We start from the raw sequence: 14,032 nt of genomic DNA on the forward strand, positions 1-14,032 counted from the left end.
AGCATCCATTTGCCTTCTTGGTATGTATGTTGATTGCAAAACTCAGTTTATGTGCACCAACTCTTAAAAGAGACAAGTCAGTTTTATCATCCTTTGTCTTATTGGCATTAAGAATATGTTTACTAGTTATCAGGTGCTTTATCCAATATGCATCTGTTTATAACTGTTATAACTGGTGATACACCAGTGCAGAAACCCAGGGAAAGGCTTTAACTCAGTTCTTTTACCTAAAAAGAAAGTCCTGAATGTAAAATACCAAAAAAAAATAGTGTAGAAAAAATAGTATGAAACTGTTTGCATCTTTTTATTCAAAATAAATTCTGAGCCACTTAGTGCAGATGGCCTGAGCCAATGTTGACACCTCAGTCACTGGTTTGATCCCACTCCAGCATTCGACTTTTCTTTTCAAAAGATACAGATTGTATCCTTCAGCTCCTTTCGTAAGTATATGAGACTTTAATCATAGGATGTTAGTGTAAGTTCTTCATCACAACTGGAAAGACCACTCAAAGCTCACAGGTTACCAGCACATCAAAAACCTTATGTTGATGTCAAGCTTGGCTCATTCAAAAGGAGGGTCACTTTGGAGATTATTAACAAGATGGTACAATGGACCTCCTTTTATAGTATGGGTCTTCACTGCATTATTTAATAAGAATTAGGTTATATCTTCTACCATCAAAATATGAGTTGCTTATAATAAAATTCATATAATGAAGCAATTTCCACGTGAAATATATTTCAGCTATAATTTCCATAAAGGTATATCTTTGATAACAGGTAAGGCAATTACCATCTGTTACCTGCCAAGCCTTCAAGCCTTCCCGACATTTCACATTTATTAGAGATTATGGAAGAGTCTTGTGGAAGAAATCTTTAGGAGCCATGGTAGGCCTTGGTAGGAGTTCTGGTGAGCATGATAATACATGTTTAATATGATGATGATTATCAAAATTAGTAAGTTGCTTTCTAAAATTTAACTAAAGATGAGTGAGAAACTTCATTTCAGCTGTCATCCAGGTGCTACACAACTACTGTAACTATGTGTGTTGTTTGTTCAGTATTCTCCAAAGATATTGGGGAAAATATTTCATCTCTGTCATTTTAAAATAAATTGTGTTGAAATTAGGCCCAGCCCTCTGAAATACAGAATTCTGTTCAGAAAACACTCCATTGTTGCCACAGGTAGAAGGCATTGATGCTATCTTTTTCGATTAAGTTAGGTACTTAGCAGCTCCTTCCGGTCATTGTGTAAGGTAGGAATAGAAAGGACAAAGCATGTCCTAGGTCCTGAAAGAAACTGAAATTCCTCGTCTTTCCTTCTGGCTCCAGTAGCACAGAGCATCTCTAGTGAGACAGCTTTCAATATTTTTTTTTATTCTAGTGTCTCTTTTTTGTTGGTTTGTTGACTGGATTTATTTTTAGCCATATAGAGTGTTGGTGGACGTATTTCCTTCAGGTTCCCAAATGAGTCAAGTGGGAAGTTCTTCGGTACCTTCCATCTTTTTCAGTAGGTTCTTTTTGGAATAACTGTGATAAGGCAGAACAGTCTAGGAGGTGCGTCAGTAAATTTGGCATTGCACATTTTGTCTTTATGTTTCAATATTGTGGGGCAATTCATGCTGTTTCAGTCAGATCGGCTTCACTAAAGGTGGCCTTGCACTCTTTCAGGGCACTATTTCTTTCTGGGTGTTTTTCCAAAAATCTTGCCACTTGATGTCTCAGTGTCCTTCAAATCATTCTCAACAGAGCAGTGCATTTGATGCTTCCCTCAAAGATGCTTCTTATTTAATGTAATATATTTCATCTTCCTAAAGATGGTTTTCTGCACTACTGTTTCTCCTATTTAGGAATGTGCAGTTTGATGAACATGTCATCTACGAGTCATCAGTTCTAAATTCAGTGTTTTCAAAAGAATCTTGGAGGTCTAGTTAAGGGATGTCGTGCTCATGACTGTACTGGGTTGACCGTTAGAAGTATTCCGGGCTGCTTATTCAAATCAAGGTGCTTGGTGTTAACAGAGAAAAATTATACATGGGGAAGGAGCTGTGGTCCTCCCACCAGCCTCAGGCTCCTGGCCTCACAGTGCACTCACTTACTAACAGGCTTGCTCGAGGCCAGCACTTGCTTTGACCTACCAAAGTGAATTTACATTAATCAAGTATAGACCTGCAGAGGAAATAAGTTTCATGTCTCTAGCTCCAATATATTTTTCTGTTTGCCTAGAAATGAAAACAAGGAAGTTCAGGTGAGTGGGCAGAAAGAGTAATGGAATACAATATGAAAATATAGTCTAACTTCTGCTGAAAGAGTAAACAGTTATGCCGTCAACCAAACCCCTTTCTTATCATTTATATTTACCTTAACTTTTGATAATACATATTATATAATGCTCATGAGTTTAAAAAGCAAGATGTACCTAAATCTGTGACTTAGCTCTTTCTTCAATTTGCTTATAGATGTGGAATTTGGCCCTATTTATGAGGTATATATTTAGCTTTCTTTAGAACAAACTTCAATCTGTGTTCTTGTGGTTGAACTACCTTTTGTCTTATTTAGAAATTCAATTGTTTAACTGAGTCATACTGTGATTTTTCTCAGGCTGATTTTCCCAGGCTGAACTCATTTTGGTCTAAAATGGGTGGTACTGTAAGTACACAAATGAGACCTGTCTTGTTTTCCTTTGACTGAAAAGTCAGCCTGCATATTAATTATCCTGACCTACTTCACTGGCATTAGAGAGAAGACAGTAACTTCCTATTATCCCAATTTGCAGTTTCAAAACTTACTGAGATAGGGGCCTTATAATACCTTAGCTAAATTAAATTATAAATTATGTCAACCTCTGCAACTTTCAAGGAGTATAAATCATAAGCATGTAGGACAAAATATGAAGAAATACTTCATTCAGAAATCATCTACTATAACACTAAAATACTATTTTGATTAATGCCGCTTGAAGTCTGTTTGGAATGGCTCTCTTTATCCTTTGCCATACTAGGCTTTATCCCGTCATCGTGCTGACTTCCCTTTTGCAGTTATAAGAGTACTCTACTAGCCATACATGCTTGGCGCCTCCATGTACTCAATGAAGTTACAATGTACTCTTTTTCACTGTCTTGGAGATAACCTACCAGTATTCTCAATCTACATATTTATTAGCTTAGTCTCAGAAATCTAAAGCAAAACCTAAGGTTGTGGGGGGTTTTTGTTGGTGGGGTAGGGGAATCTGTTACCTCATAGTTAAAATACACATCAGGTTATCTGGCCAAGATATTTATTGACACTTTCAAAATGAGATCTGTGGCAAAGTGTATTTTAGAGTTATTTTCTAAAATCTAAAATCCTTTGCACACCATTGGTAACTTAACAGCTGCACTAAATATACAGCTCAGTGGCCTACTATCTTAAATTATCTAGGCAGAGAGGCTAGATAATGACTACCCATATAGTGCAGAAGAAGATAGAGTAATCCTGTTCAATCATTCTAAGGGTCCTAGAGTAATTTCCTGAAGAGTTTCTAAAAGCCATGAATTTTATTTTCAGGAACATTCAGGTAGGAAGTGTGTGGGCAAGGGAAAGATATTCCCAGAATATGAAGGTGTATTAAAGGAAAAAAAGGAGCAACTTGAAAATAAGGAAAAATGTCACAGCACTTTATACTGTTTATTTATTGTCAAGATAAATTAGGCAAAAGCACAAAGGATTTGGAAAAGCATAATCATCAAAAATACCTTAAATTATAGTTCAGTTCTAAAGGAAATAGATGGAAAAATACATAAGCAATGTGAATAAAAAGATAGGCATTAAAGTCAGAGAATGATTGCAGAGAACCATAAATATGTCAATTTCGTGAAGTTTAGGGCACCATTCTTGGCTGGTTATGTGTAAGTACATATAAAGAAAGAACACAGAAAAATCTAGGAAGTATTAAACAAATATTCTTGTAACATATTGTCTGATTTTGAAGAAACACTTTTAGGGAAACATAAAACACTAAAGATAACATATAAAATAGAGTCCAGCTATAATTCTGATGTTGGTTATAGGTTGGGATTTTAATCACATTTCCCTCATTGTCTGGTAGAAAAATTATTAACTTACGGGAAATTCAGATGTGGGGTTGTTTGGGAGTGAATTTTGTGGCTCTGTAGTGTGAGGACTCCCACTTTACTTTTCTGTAATGTCAACAACTCCAAGTATGACTTCTTTTTTTTTTTTTTTACAAGTATCACTTCTTATAAGATCCATCCAAAGAGCCAAAGATCAGGATCTATCTTTAGTCCTTTCTGTAAGGTCAAGGAAGACTTTTGCTGAATATTTCCAGAAAACTTAGCCCCAGATTTCATTGACCAAGGTTCCATACCATGTCCATACCTAAATGGCAAGGGAAGTGGAAAGATTATGAATAGTTTAGACTAACCTTGGTTTGTTTTTAAGTTTAAAAAGAAAAAAGATGTACCAAAATGCTTGTCATTGCTATCTATATGAGCCTACCTATGATTATGAATGTTTATCCTCAAATATATTTGTTCAAGCAGTGTCTCACTTTTTATATGTGTGTGTGTGTGTTTGTGCATATATCATATCACATTGTTTAAAAGTCTTGACACCAGCAAAATGTTCGATATTAAAAGGGGATAAATATTGTGTAACCCTGAAAATACAGCAGATTAGATATAATTATTGTTGACTTTTGAAGTGAATGAGTGTGTTTTCCTATAGACACTAAGTGATCAGAGCTTATAATACAGTCTCTGGAGACATTCCTCAGTTCAAATGCTTGCTTTGTCACCCTACCACTTGTAAGTGGTATGATTGATCAAGTTATTTACACCTTAAGACTTCAAGATTTTCATTATTAAATCCTGTGGTAACAGTACTTACCTTTTGAGGTTATATGAGGATCAATGAGGTGATGCCAGAAAGCACTTAGTTTCCATATCTGACACACTGTCCAATAAATGTTTTATAATTATGTAATTTGTGTAGATTTTATACAAATTTGGATTTAAGCAAAGAGGGCAATTATAATACTTAAATAATGAATTAGTCCTGCTAAACTTCACTAAATAACATTTACCCATCTGCATGACCTAACTTAGTTCAGCTTCAGCTATTGAATTGAACCATATGAATTGCTGTTTTTGTAGGTCAAAATGATGAAATAGTAATTTTGTATATTTCAACCTAATATATTAGCCATGTTCTAGGAACAGAAATAGAAATGTCCCTCACTTCATATTCTTATCATTCACTACTCCTTTCCTTTTTGGCTTTGGACATTTGGGAACTCAAAAGAAACCTTCTATTCCAAATGGCAGAAAGTTTATATATATTTACTAAAATATGTATCTGTAGATATTGCCATTTGAGTGTCAGTTCAAATATTTTCCCCTCAGAGTTCTTCCATGACAACCTAGCCTGACCCAGATGCCTCTTCCCCATCACCACCACCACCACCATTTAATTTACAGGTATGTTACCCCATTTCATATTATTCACAGCTTTATCACTGACTATAATATAAAGTATTGTTCACTGATTTATTTCCCATGTCCACCCACCAGAATATTAGTTACTTAAGAGCAGGGATTTTATCCCTCTCTTTTATACCCAGTGCCTAAAACAGTTTATAGTAAGCCAGGCCCTGTCGGATGAATGAATGAATGAGCACATGAATAAATAAATAACAGCTAACCCCTTTGTCATCTTTTCCTTCCCACTTTATTATGTAATAGTTAAAGCTAAAGTTATTTTTTATACATTGGATGAGATAAAACACGAATCAAGACATTACAAATTTCTTCATTTTCGGCATTTTGTTAAAGGGAAGAATAGGACTACATGTGTACAGCATACCGTCTTCATGCTGGGCACACAAAGCTGGGATGCTAATAGCTAGAATCACTGCTGTATGTATTATTACTCATTTATGGTCACCTTCTCTATTGCTGAAACCATTCTCTTCCTTTTTTACTCCCATTTCAAAGATCAAGGCCACAAGAGCAATGAGCAAACAGTTCATTATTAGAAATCAGATCTTTCAGCACCCCTGGGCATTGTTTTTCCTACCAAAATCTGCTGCCTGGGGTGGAAGGAAGGCTGGCTTGCTTAGAACTTGCCCATCACCTATCTGCATCCTGATTCATTTGTGAGACTTGTTGAAATTGCAACTTGTCCTTTAATGAATAATCAGTAGCCCTGCATTAAACAGGAAAATAATCTCAGGAGTGTTAATAAGTAATGAAGCCAAATTTAAATGGCAAGAATGAATTCTAGATGCTACAGAGTCATACCAGCAGAGGTGACCAGATAAGAATTAAAGCTCACATAAAAGGATGACAGCCTTTCACCAGTATAGGTAAAACAAGTTGTGATTTATGATTTGTTTTACCAAGGAAGATAATTGGGCTCAGCCACACAATTGCTTTTTACCATTTTCACACACCAAAAAATCAAACTACCTTTTCTTCCTATCAATCACAGCATATGGTCAGTTTCTCAGCAGAGTACTTTCTAGCTTATTTTATGAGGACCTGTCCTAAGCCCAGGCCTTTTGTCTTGGTCACCCTTGCCAGAGAAAGCTGGAGGTCACGAACGCCTCCTTTTTCCCTCTACATATGAAATTTACCTCCCATGGTTACTAACTACCGAAAGATGGTAAGTTAAGACATAACAGGATTGCACCATAAAATATACTATGCAAGTTTTTAAACTTCCCTACATGTTTTTTTTATTGTTTAAGTGAAAAGTAATAACTTGCTTGTTGCTAAACAAACAACAAACAAATAAACAATGAATGAAAAAGGCAACTCTGTCTCCTTACCCTCTGGAGGTAACTTTTGTTAAAAGATAAGATTTTAAAAATAATTCTTATATGAATTTGTTTTCTTCATGTATATTTGTCCTATAACTCAATGTAAGTAAGGAGGTGAGGTATGGTTTTGTTGGTTTCATAGAGTTTCTCCTTGGAAACTTTTTTGATGTGATCTTAGTTTATACTGTAAGCACGTCTTGTGAGATAGGTTACATACCACCTCAGAACCCATCCCCAATCCCAGCATACATCACCCCAAAAAATGCAGCAGTTATGTCTTGACCTTTTCAAAAATGATCAAAGGAGCAATGTGAGGAGAAAGAAATGACAATGGGTGTATGTGCACACTTATATCCCCTGACACACACCCATACTCATATAGCAGAAACTTCTTGTTTACCTGCCTAATGCCTTGGTGCTGTAGGTCTTCTAAAGTACAAACATCCACAAGGCTACGTACAACAAACTTTTGTAGATTGTCTTTGAGAAATAAGAAAGGTTTTTCTTTGTGATAAGATGAAACAGAGGAAGTAATTCAAAGTATGCAATATCTTTGTTACCTTGTACCAATAATTTTCTGCGGTAACCAATTGATTTATATTATAAAAATGATTCTTTGAGAGATGTACAAGATATTCTTTGTTAATTTTAAGGTATTTACCACTTATGCAAAATTTATAAAACTGGTTAGACTCAGATTGATATTTGGGAGCTATTAATGACTTGGCCCATTCCTTAAATATTATAGTTGGGAAAAATGCATTCTGGTTACCCAGTTGCACTGATTATCACAAATCAGATGTCTAAAAATCTTTGTTGATTTGTACTATAAAATTAGAAAGGATCTTCTCAATCATGAAAGAAATATTAATGTGTGACTAATATGTTTTGCTGACCATAGGTTAATATTTCTTTGATGACTGAGAAGATCCTTCCTAATTTTATAGTACAACTAGTATGGACTTTGGTTTTTAGAAAGACCTATTAATATTAGCAGAGTTACAAATACAGAAAATTATGCTGTATTTTGAATGTCTGTTTTACGGAACTTTGAACCTTAACATTTTAAACAGAGCTTTTCACTCTCTTCCATATTTATAATCCCAAATCTTTTGTGATCTGATATTTTTATTGTGCTGTTTCTCTTTGATAAATCATCTGCAGACTATATTGACTTAATATATAAGTTATATTCATTGACAACCTCCAAATTTTCTCATCCATGATTTTGTTTCTTTTAGCTATAACTGTTTTCCTTAAATTGTTGTTGTTGTTGCCTTAAATTTAGAGTCTATTCTGTAACTTATAAAGCAGATATTGTAAAGCAATCATTCATTTTGGATTCTTGGGGAGAAAAAATCGCCCATAACTTCGATACTGCTTTACACCTTTCTTCCCCTAACATCTCTGCTGTTTTCTCCTTGTTCTTTAACAATGCCAGCACACAGGGGTTTTCATGCTTTTTCTAAAAATATCAGCGAGGAGGGACAGCTTAGAATCCATGTGGCTTTAATACAATCCTTCTGCCACCTCTGACAGTAAGCCCCACCCCCTCGCTTTGTACTCTGTTGTCATCTCATACCCCATGTACTTGCTGGGCAGCCATCTCTTGATTTAGCATCCTGGGCTCTAAGACTCATGATGATCTTTTATTAACCTAATTAGAAGGACTGTGCCTCAGTACTGGAGGTAGGAAAGATGTTTACCAGTCCAAAAATAATTCTATACAAATGCTGAATGTCTTTGCTGAATAATTAAGTGAAAACACAGCCTTAACTTTGAATGCTTCTTTAAATGTATAACAGCTTTTTTTTGTATGTGCTATTGTGAGTGGTGTCTTTCTGGTAAATACTATACAACCCATTTAAAATGCTTTATACTAAGGTAGAGAATTCATTTAATAGATACATTTTTTTAAATTGAAATAGGCATATGACATATGCCATGCTGTACATAAATATGCATAATAACTAGCCATTTCACCATAGATCTTAGAGTGTTAAATCTTCACCCTCCCACCTAATACAGAAATGCCTTTTATACATTTCAAATACTGGTATTGAATCTCTGCTTGAGTATTTTAGGGACTCAGAGCTTTCTACCCCACAACAGGGCATTCTATGATGGATCGCTCAAATTAAAACTTCTTCCTTGTATGGATACACACGCTGACTTCTTATAAATTTTCTACTCACTATGGATCTTGACATTACAAATTAGGGAAATACAGAGCAAGTATTTGAAAAGCTGACATGTGGAAGAGGTGTAAGATAGTCTTTGAAGTTCTAGAGGATATAATACATGGAAGGTACACAGAGTCTGATTTTTTTTTATAGATATGAGGGAAAACATTCTAATGATTACATTTGCTCATGAATGGAGTAACTGGTCTTGTCAATTTAGTGGACTCCCCATTACTCACTGTTTAAGAAGGGGCTGAATAACCAGCTACGAATCAGGTCTTCCCAAGATAGCTGGACAGTTGCACCTAATGGCTTCTTCCATCTCCAAGGCTTTATGGCCTTGCCTTCCCTCTCACCGTAGTGCCCTGCACATTGTATATGTCCAAAACTACATAGTGGAACTGTATTACCAAACATAGTTTGTGTTGTTTCATCTCTGAATTGAATGCACATAATCATCTTAACTTTATACCTATGGCATGAATTCTAGATAGCTCACTATCCTGGTTACCCTCATCTGTACTCCTTGTTTCTTTTTAGTGTCGCTGTGCCAACTGTATTGGAACTATTCCAATACTTTATTCATAAGGATATTGTGCAAAATTTTGTTGTATACAAGACACACTACTGTTGGCTTTCCTCTTGTCTCCCAAACTGGAGATACTGTCCAGGAAGAAAAAAGCCAGTTTCAGATGCTTTATTTTTATTGAATTACTTACCTATATTTCACTGAGGATGTGTGTGTTAAACAAGGGTTATAGCGTTGAATCTATCTTGGTCCTTCAATTGAAATTTTAAAATGTAACTCCTCTCAGTCTATTCTTTTCTAAAACTTTTCCATGTATCTAGGTCAGGTTCATCACTATGTTCTCTGCAGAACCCATGCTGGCTTTGTTCACTTGTTTGGATAAGAAAGTTCTCTTCAAGCAGTAAGTCTCAAGATATTGCAATAGTGGCCCTGAGATAATTTCTAAAAAGTTTATTCAGTTCCTAGGATCATTCTGCTGGTTCAGAGAGACCACAACGTGGATCTTAGTAGTCCCTTACCTTAAGACGCATTTTTTAAAAACTTCCTAGTGTGAAGACTTTTATCCTTGCAAGAAAAACCTAAAATATTGTCGAATCTGTATACTTCTACCTTCTTTTGTCATTTATTTTTTTCTTAAATTTTTTAAAAACACTTTCTGTGTTCGGCTTTTTCACGACCCTTAGTTGAACATTTGCCTTCTTGGCACTCTTCTTACAAGCATGAGTGTTATTTCCTGCTTGTTCATTTCTAGTTAGCCTCTTCCATCTTTTATAGAAATCCTTAAGCTAAAGCTTTTTCTAAGGAATCTCCTCATAACTACCTTGGCTTCAGTGCATCTCCTTTCCCTATCTCATTGGAACAGTTTGCATTCATACTCCTGGAATTTCATTTTTTAAAACTACTGATCATTGAAAATTTGCATTTGTCTGCATAAAGTTTTAAAATCTTATTTTTTAAAATCTAGGGTCCATATCCAACTATGCGTTTTCTCTCCTCACAGTTAGAAAAACAAAAATCAAAAGCAAAATTACAGGGTTTCTTCTAGTCCCTTTTATATCTAGAGTGCCACTTAATTCTTTCCTGTTATTCAGTATTAGATCCCAAATAGATTTTACTCATTTATTTATATTTTTGATACATGAAATCATCAGGGTTTTAAAGGATGCAACAATTACTTACATGTATTAATCTCATTTTTAATGCATTAAATCCTTTAGTTAATATGTGGAAGACAAGAAAAAAATATTGGAGCTCAGGTTATATCATTTTATATTTTTTCATCTTCAGAAGGTTTCATAAAAACTGATCTACCAGCTTTTTTCTGAAACTAATGGGCAAAGTGGAACTATAAAAATTAGGTGATGGTTACATGATTATATTCATATGCCAAATTTCATCAAGCTGTACACTAAACTTGTGCATTTCATTGTATGTACATCAATATAAAAATAAATAAGATGGAAAAAAGGTGTCTTCATAGGACAGTTTGCAAGATTTTTAATCCTTTGTTCTTGCATCCCTCAATCAATACCAGAATGTGTCAGGAAAGAGTATTAGAAACATACAGACCTTGGCCATTTAGAGAATCTTGTAAGAGTAAAAAGAAGAATATCAAAGAATTCTACTAATTTTTTTATACTGGAGTTCTATCCCTGATTCCTTGGTCACCTGCATTCACTGTTTCCTAAGAGTTACCATTTTTACAGTGTAACCCAACTCACATCCCCTATAAATTATAGCTTCAAATTGTGGAAACAGGTTAACATTCAGACCTCTTCATGTTAAGCTATTTTATGCCTTGGTAGTAAAAAAAAAGAAAAAAAGTATACTACCAATTTCTGCTCTAAAAAGCTTATGGGGTGACATTTGAGTATTTCTGTTTATTAGATTTATCTTACTGTAATGTATCTAGTGCTAGACATGTGCTGCCTGTCTATAAAAGTCAAGGTTCTTTTTTGAAGGTGATCTCTTTTATTATGATTTTTAGAGAATACATGGTAACACTTCATAATGTATGATTTGATGACAAGTAGTGTTCAGCCACATTGTCCCTTTCACACATAGTCAGGGACTAACCTCGCCCAACTGGATAATTAACATAGCTAATGGCAAAAATAAACAAACTAGATTAGGCCCTTCAAAAATTACTTAACTAAATTTCACTGAGGATCTGCATATCAAACAAGGGTTTTAGCATGTACTTCATTGTCATGGAACCAAAACTAAACAAATATTTAACAAAACTATTTTGGAATTTATAGCTTAAAAATACTGTCTACTGTTGGAACAAGGTACACACAGATGTCCAAAAATGGGTTTCTGATCAATTATAATATGAAGAATTAAAAAAAGAGAGTGAAATAGCTATTCTTCTATAATTCCAGATAAAATTTAGCAACTCCACCTATTGTTTTGAGCAGTGAGTTTATAAATGACTTTGGGGTTTTTAGCATTTAATGAATATACCCCAACAATGATAGTGAGACAGCTAGATTACATGAATGACTCCCTGTTTAAGCATCAGCAATATTTCCACTGGTAGCATCAACTGAGTCTTCAATTTCTGAAATGTATAAGGAAATCCTATGCATAATTGATATCAAATTGGAGCTATAAGCCAGTTAATAAACTATTCTCACAAAATGCAGAGCTGTTGTTTCACTCTGTTTCTTAGTTTTTTTTAAAAAAAGGAAAGAAGGGGAGAGGACACAATACAGTTTGTTTTACTTGGCAATCATCAAAAGCCTGCTAAGCAGGGCTTGGTGCCGTTCCAAAGGTGAATCATAAAAGCAGTCATAAACCAGATGATGCTTTTAACAGGTCATATATCTGACCAATGACTAAAAGCTCAAGAACATTTTCTTGTATTTACAGTTGAGTTTAATGGAGTTAAATTGATGATAATTATACTTATGAAATTATAACTCTTATGGCTAAAGAATAAGAGCAACCTGGAATCCTTTTCTGATGTGAAAAGGAATAGGCTGCACTTAAGTTTTCTATCATGACTTGTTCCATTGGTTTCCAAGTTAAGTAGAATAATGATGTATTAGTTTATATGCCTAGCCAAGTTTTTATTCTATCCATTGTTCGATTTCTAAAATCAGAGCTTGTCTTAGGTTGCAGGTATCTGACATGCTTATGTATCACCCCAATAGCTCATAATTCAGGTGGTCGTTGCCCAATTAAATGAAAGTATGAGTGATATAAATAAGTAGGTTAAGAAAGGTAGAATACTAATTCCTACACTGTGTAATTGTCTCTAATGAGATGATTGAATTTTAGATTAGCCACTTAATTGATCCACTGATATTATAAGAAATCAAATATTTTTGGTGATTAGAGAATGCCTATTTAGAATTAAAACAATCTCAACTTGGTTTTCAAAAAAGTTTATTAAAATAAAGGCATGTTACATTCTAAAAGTTAAAGAAGGAATGAACAAACAGGTAAGTTGTTCAAATTTTTGGGTAAATTTTGACTACTTTTGTTACATTTTTTGATATTTTATGGAAACAGAAAGGTGAATAGATAGATAATATGGCATTTTAAAATTTAAAACAGTATCTAATGGTTATGTCAAAATTTATTTTGCCTGACCCATATAGTACAGAAAGCTAACCATTTAAAATATTCTTAATGGATTACATTTTAGACATAGCAGTAAACCCGTATCAAGCTATTTGGTGAAATCCCTTTTCTAATCTCTCCCCAAGATAGCAGTGTGATAAGATTTTTTATAGTAGTTCCTTCTAATCAGCCTCTGTCAACAGAGGACCTTTAGAGAGTATATTTATAGGCTATATTTATAATTAAAAACTCATCCCGAGTCTTAATAGGATTTTGACTCACTTCATCTACTCCTAATGTAAATGACATGTGAATAATTTGACAATCTAAGTCATTCAAAGAAAACACTCTTTAGCAGTGGTTAGACTATCGCTTCATATAAGGTCTAGATCATTCTTCCTTCACATAACAGTACCATAAATAACATTATTTGACCTCGGTAACCAACCTTACTAAGGTTCTGCTCTCTACCACATAGTTCACATCAAAGACTTAAAGTACATTTTATACTAAAATTGGAAATCCAGTGAGATGAAGCCTTTTATGCAGTTGTTTCTTAGAACCCTTTATTCAATGTTCACCTTGTACCTCATGTACTTAAACATTAAATTAAATTTTATTTTAGTGATTTAATTCAATCCAAGTATTTTTTATGGATCAGCCACAATATCCTGTGTACCCATTCTGCTAAGTGCTAGAAAACAAAGATTTTAAAAAATCAAAGAATCGATGTTTGTCATCTTTGGAAAAACATCCAAAGGTAACAGTACAGCATATTAAATGTTTTAAAAGATGTGCTTGTTAAGTTCCAAAAGAACTTAAGAGTTCATGGTTATTTTCACCTTGTGAAATAAGACAAGGCATGACAGAGGATGTGACATTTAAGCTGGATGAGTAAAATTTCACCAGGGGCAAAAGAAAAGGGGGCTC

At 34.4% G+C, this 14,032-nt stretch overlaps 1 protein-coding gene across 5 annotated transcripts in view; it reads left to right on the forward strand.

Annotated features, from left to right (window-relative positions):
- The window catches only part of CNKSR2 (connector enhancer of kinase suppressor of Ras 2), a 250,220-nt gene that overhangs the window by 213,251 nt on the left and 22,937 nt on the right, over window positions 1-14,032 (forward strand). The gene's annotated exons all lie outside the window — the stretch shown is intronic.

This window comes from Manis javanica, chromosome X (assembly GCF_040802235.1).
Source record: "Manis javanica isolate MJ-LG chromosome X, MJ_LKY, whole genome shotgun sequence".
In the NCBI taxonomy this organism is placed as follows: domain Eukaryota; kingdom Metazoa; phylum Chordata; class Mammalia; order Pholidota; family Manidae; genus Manis; species Manis javanica.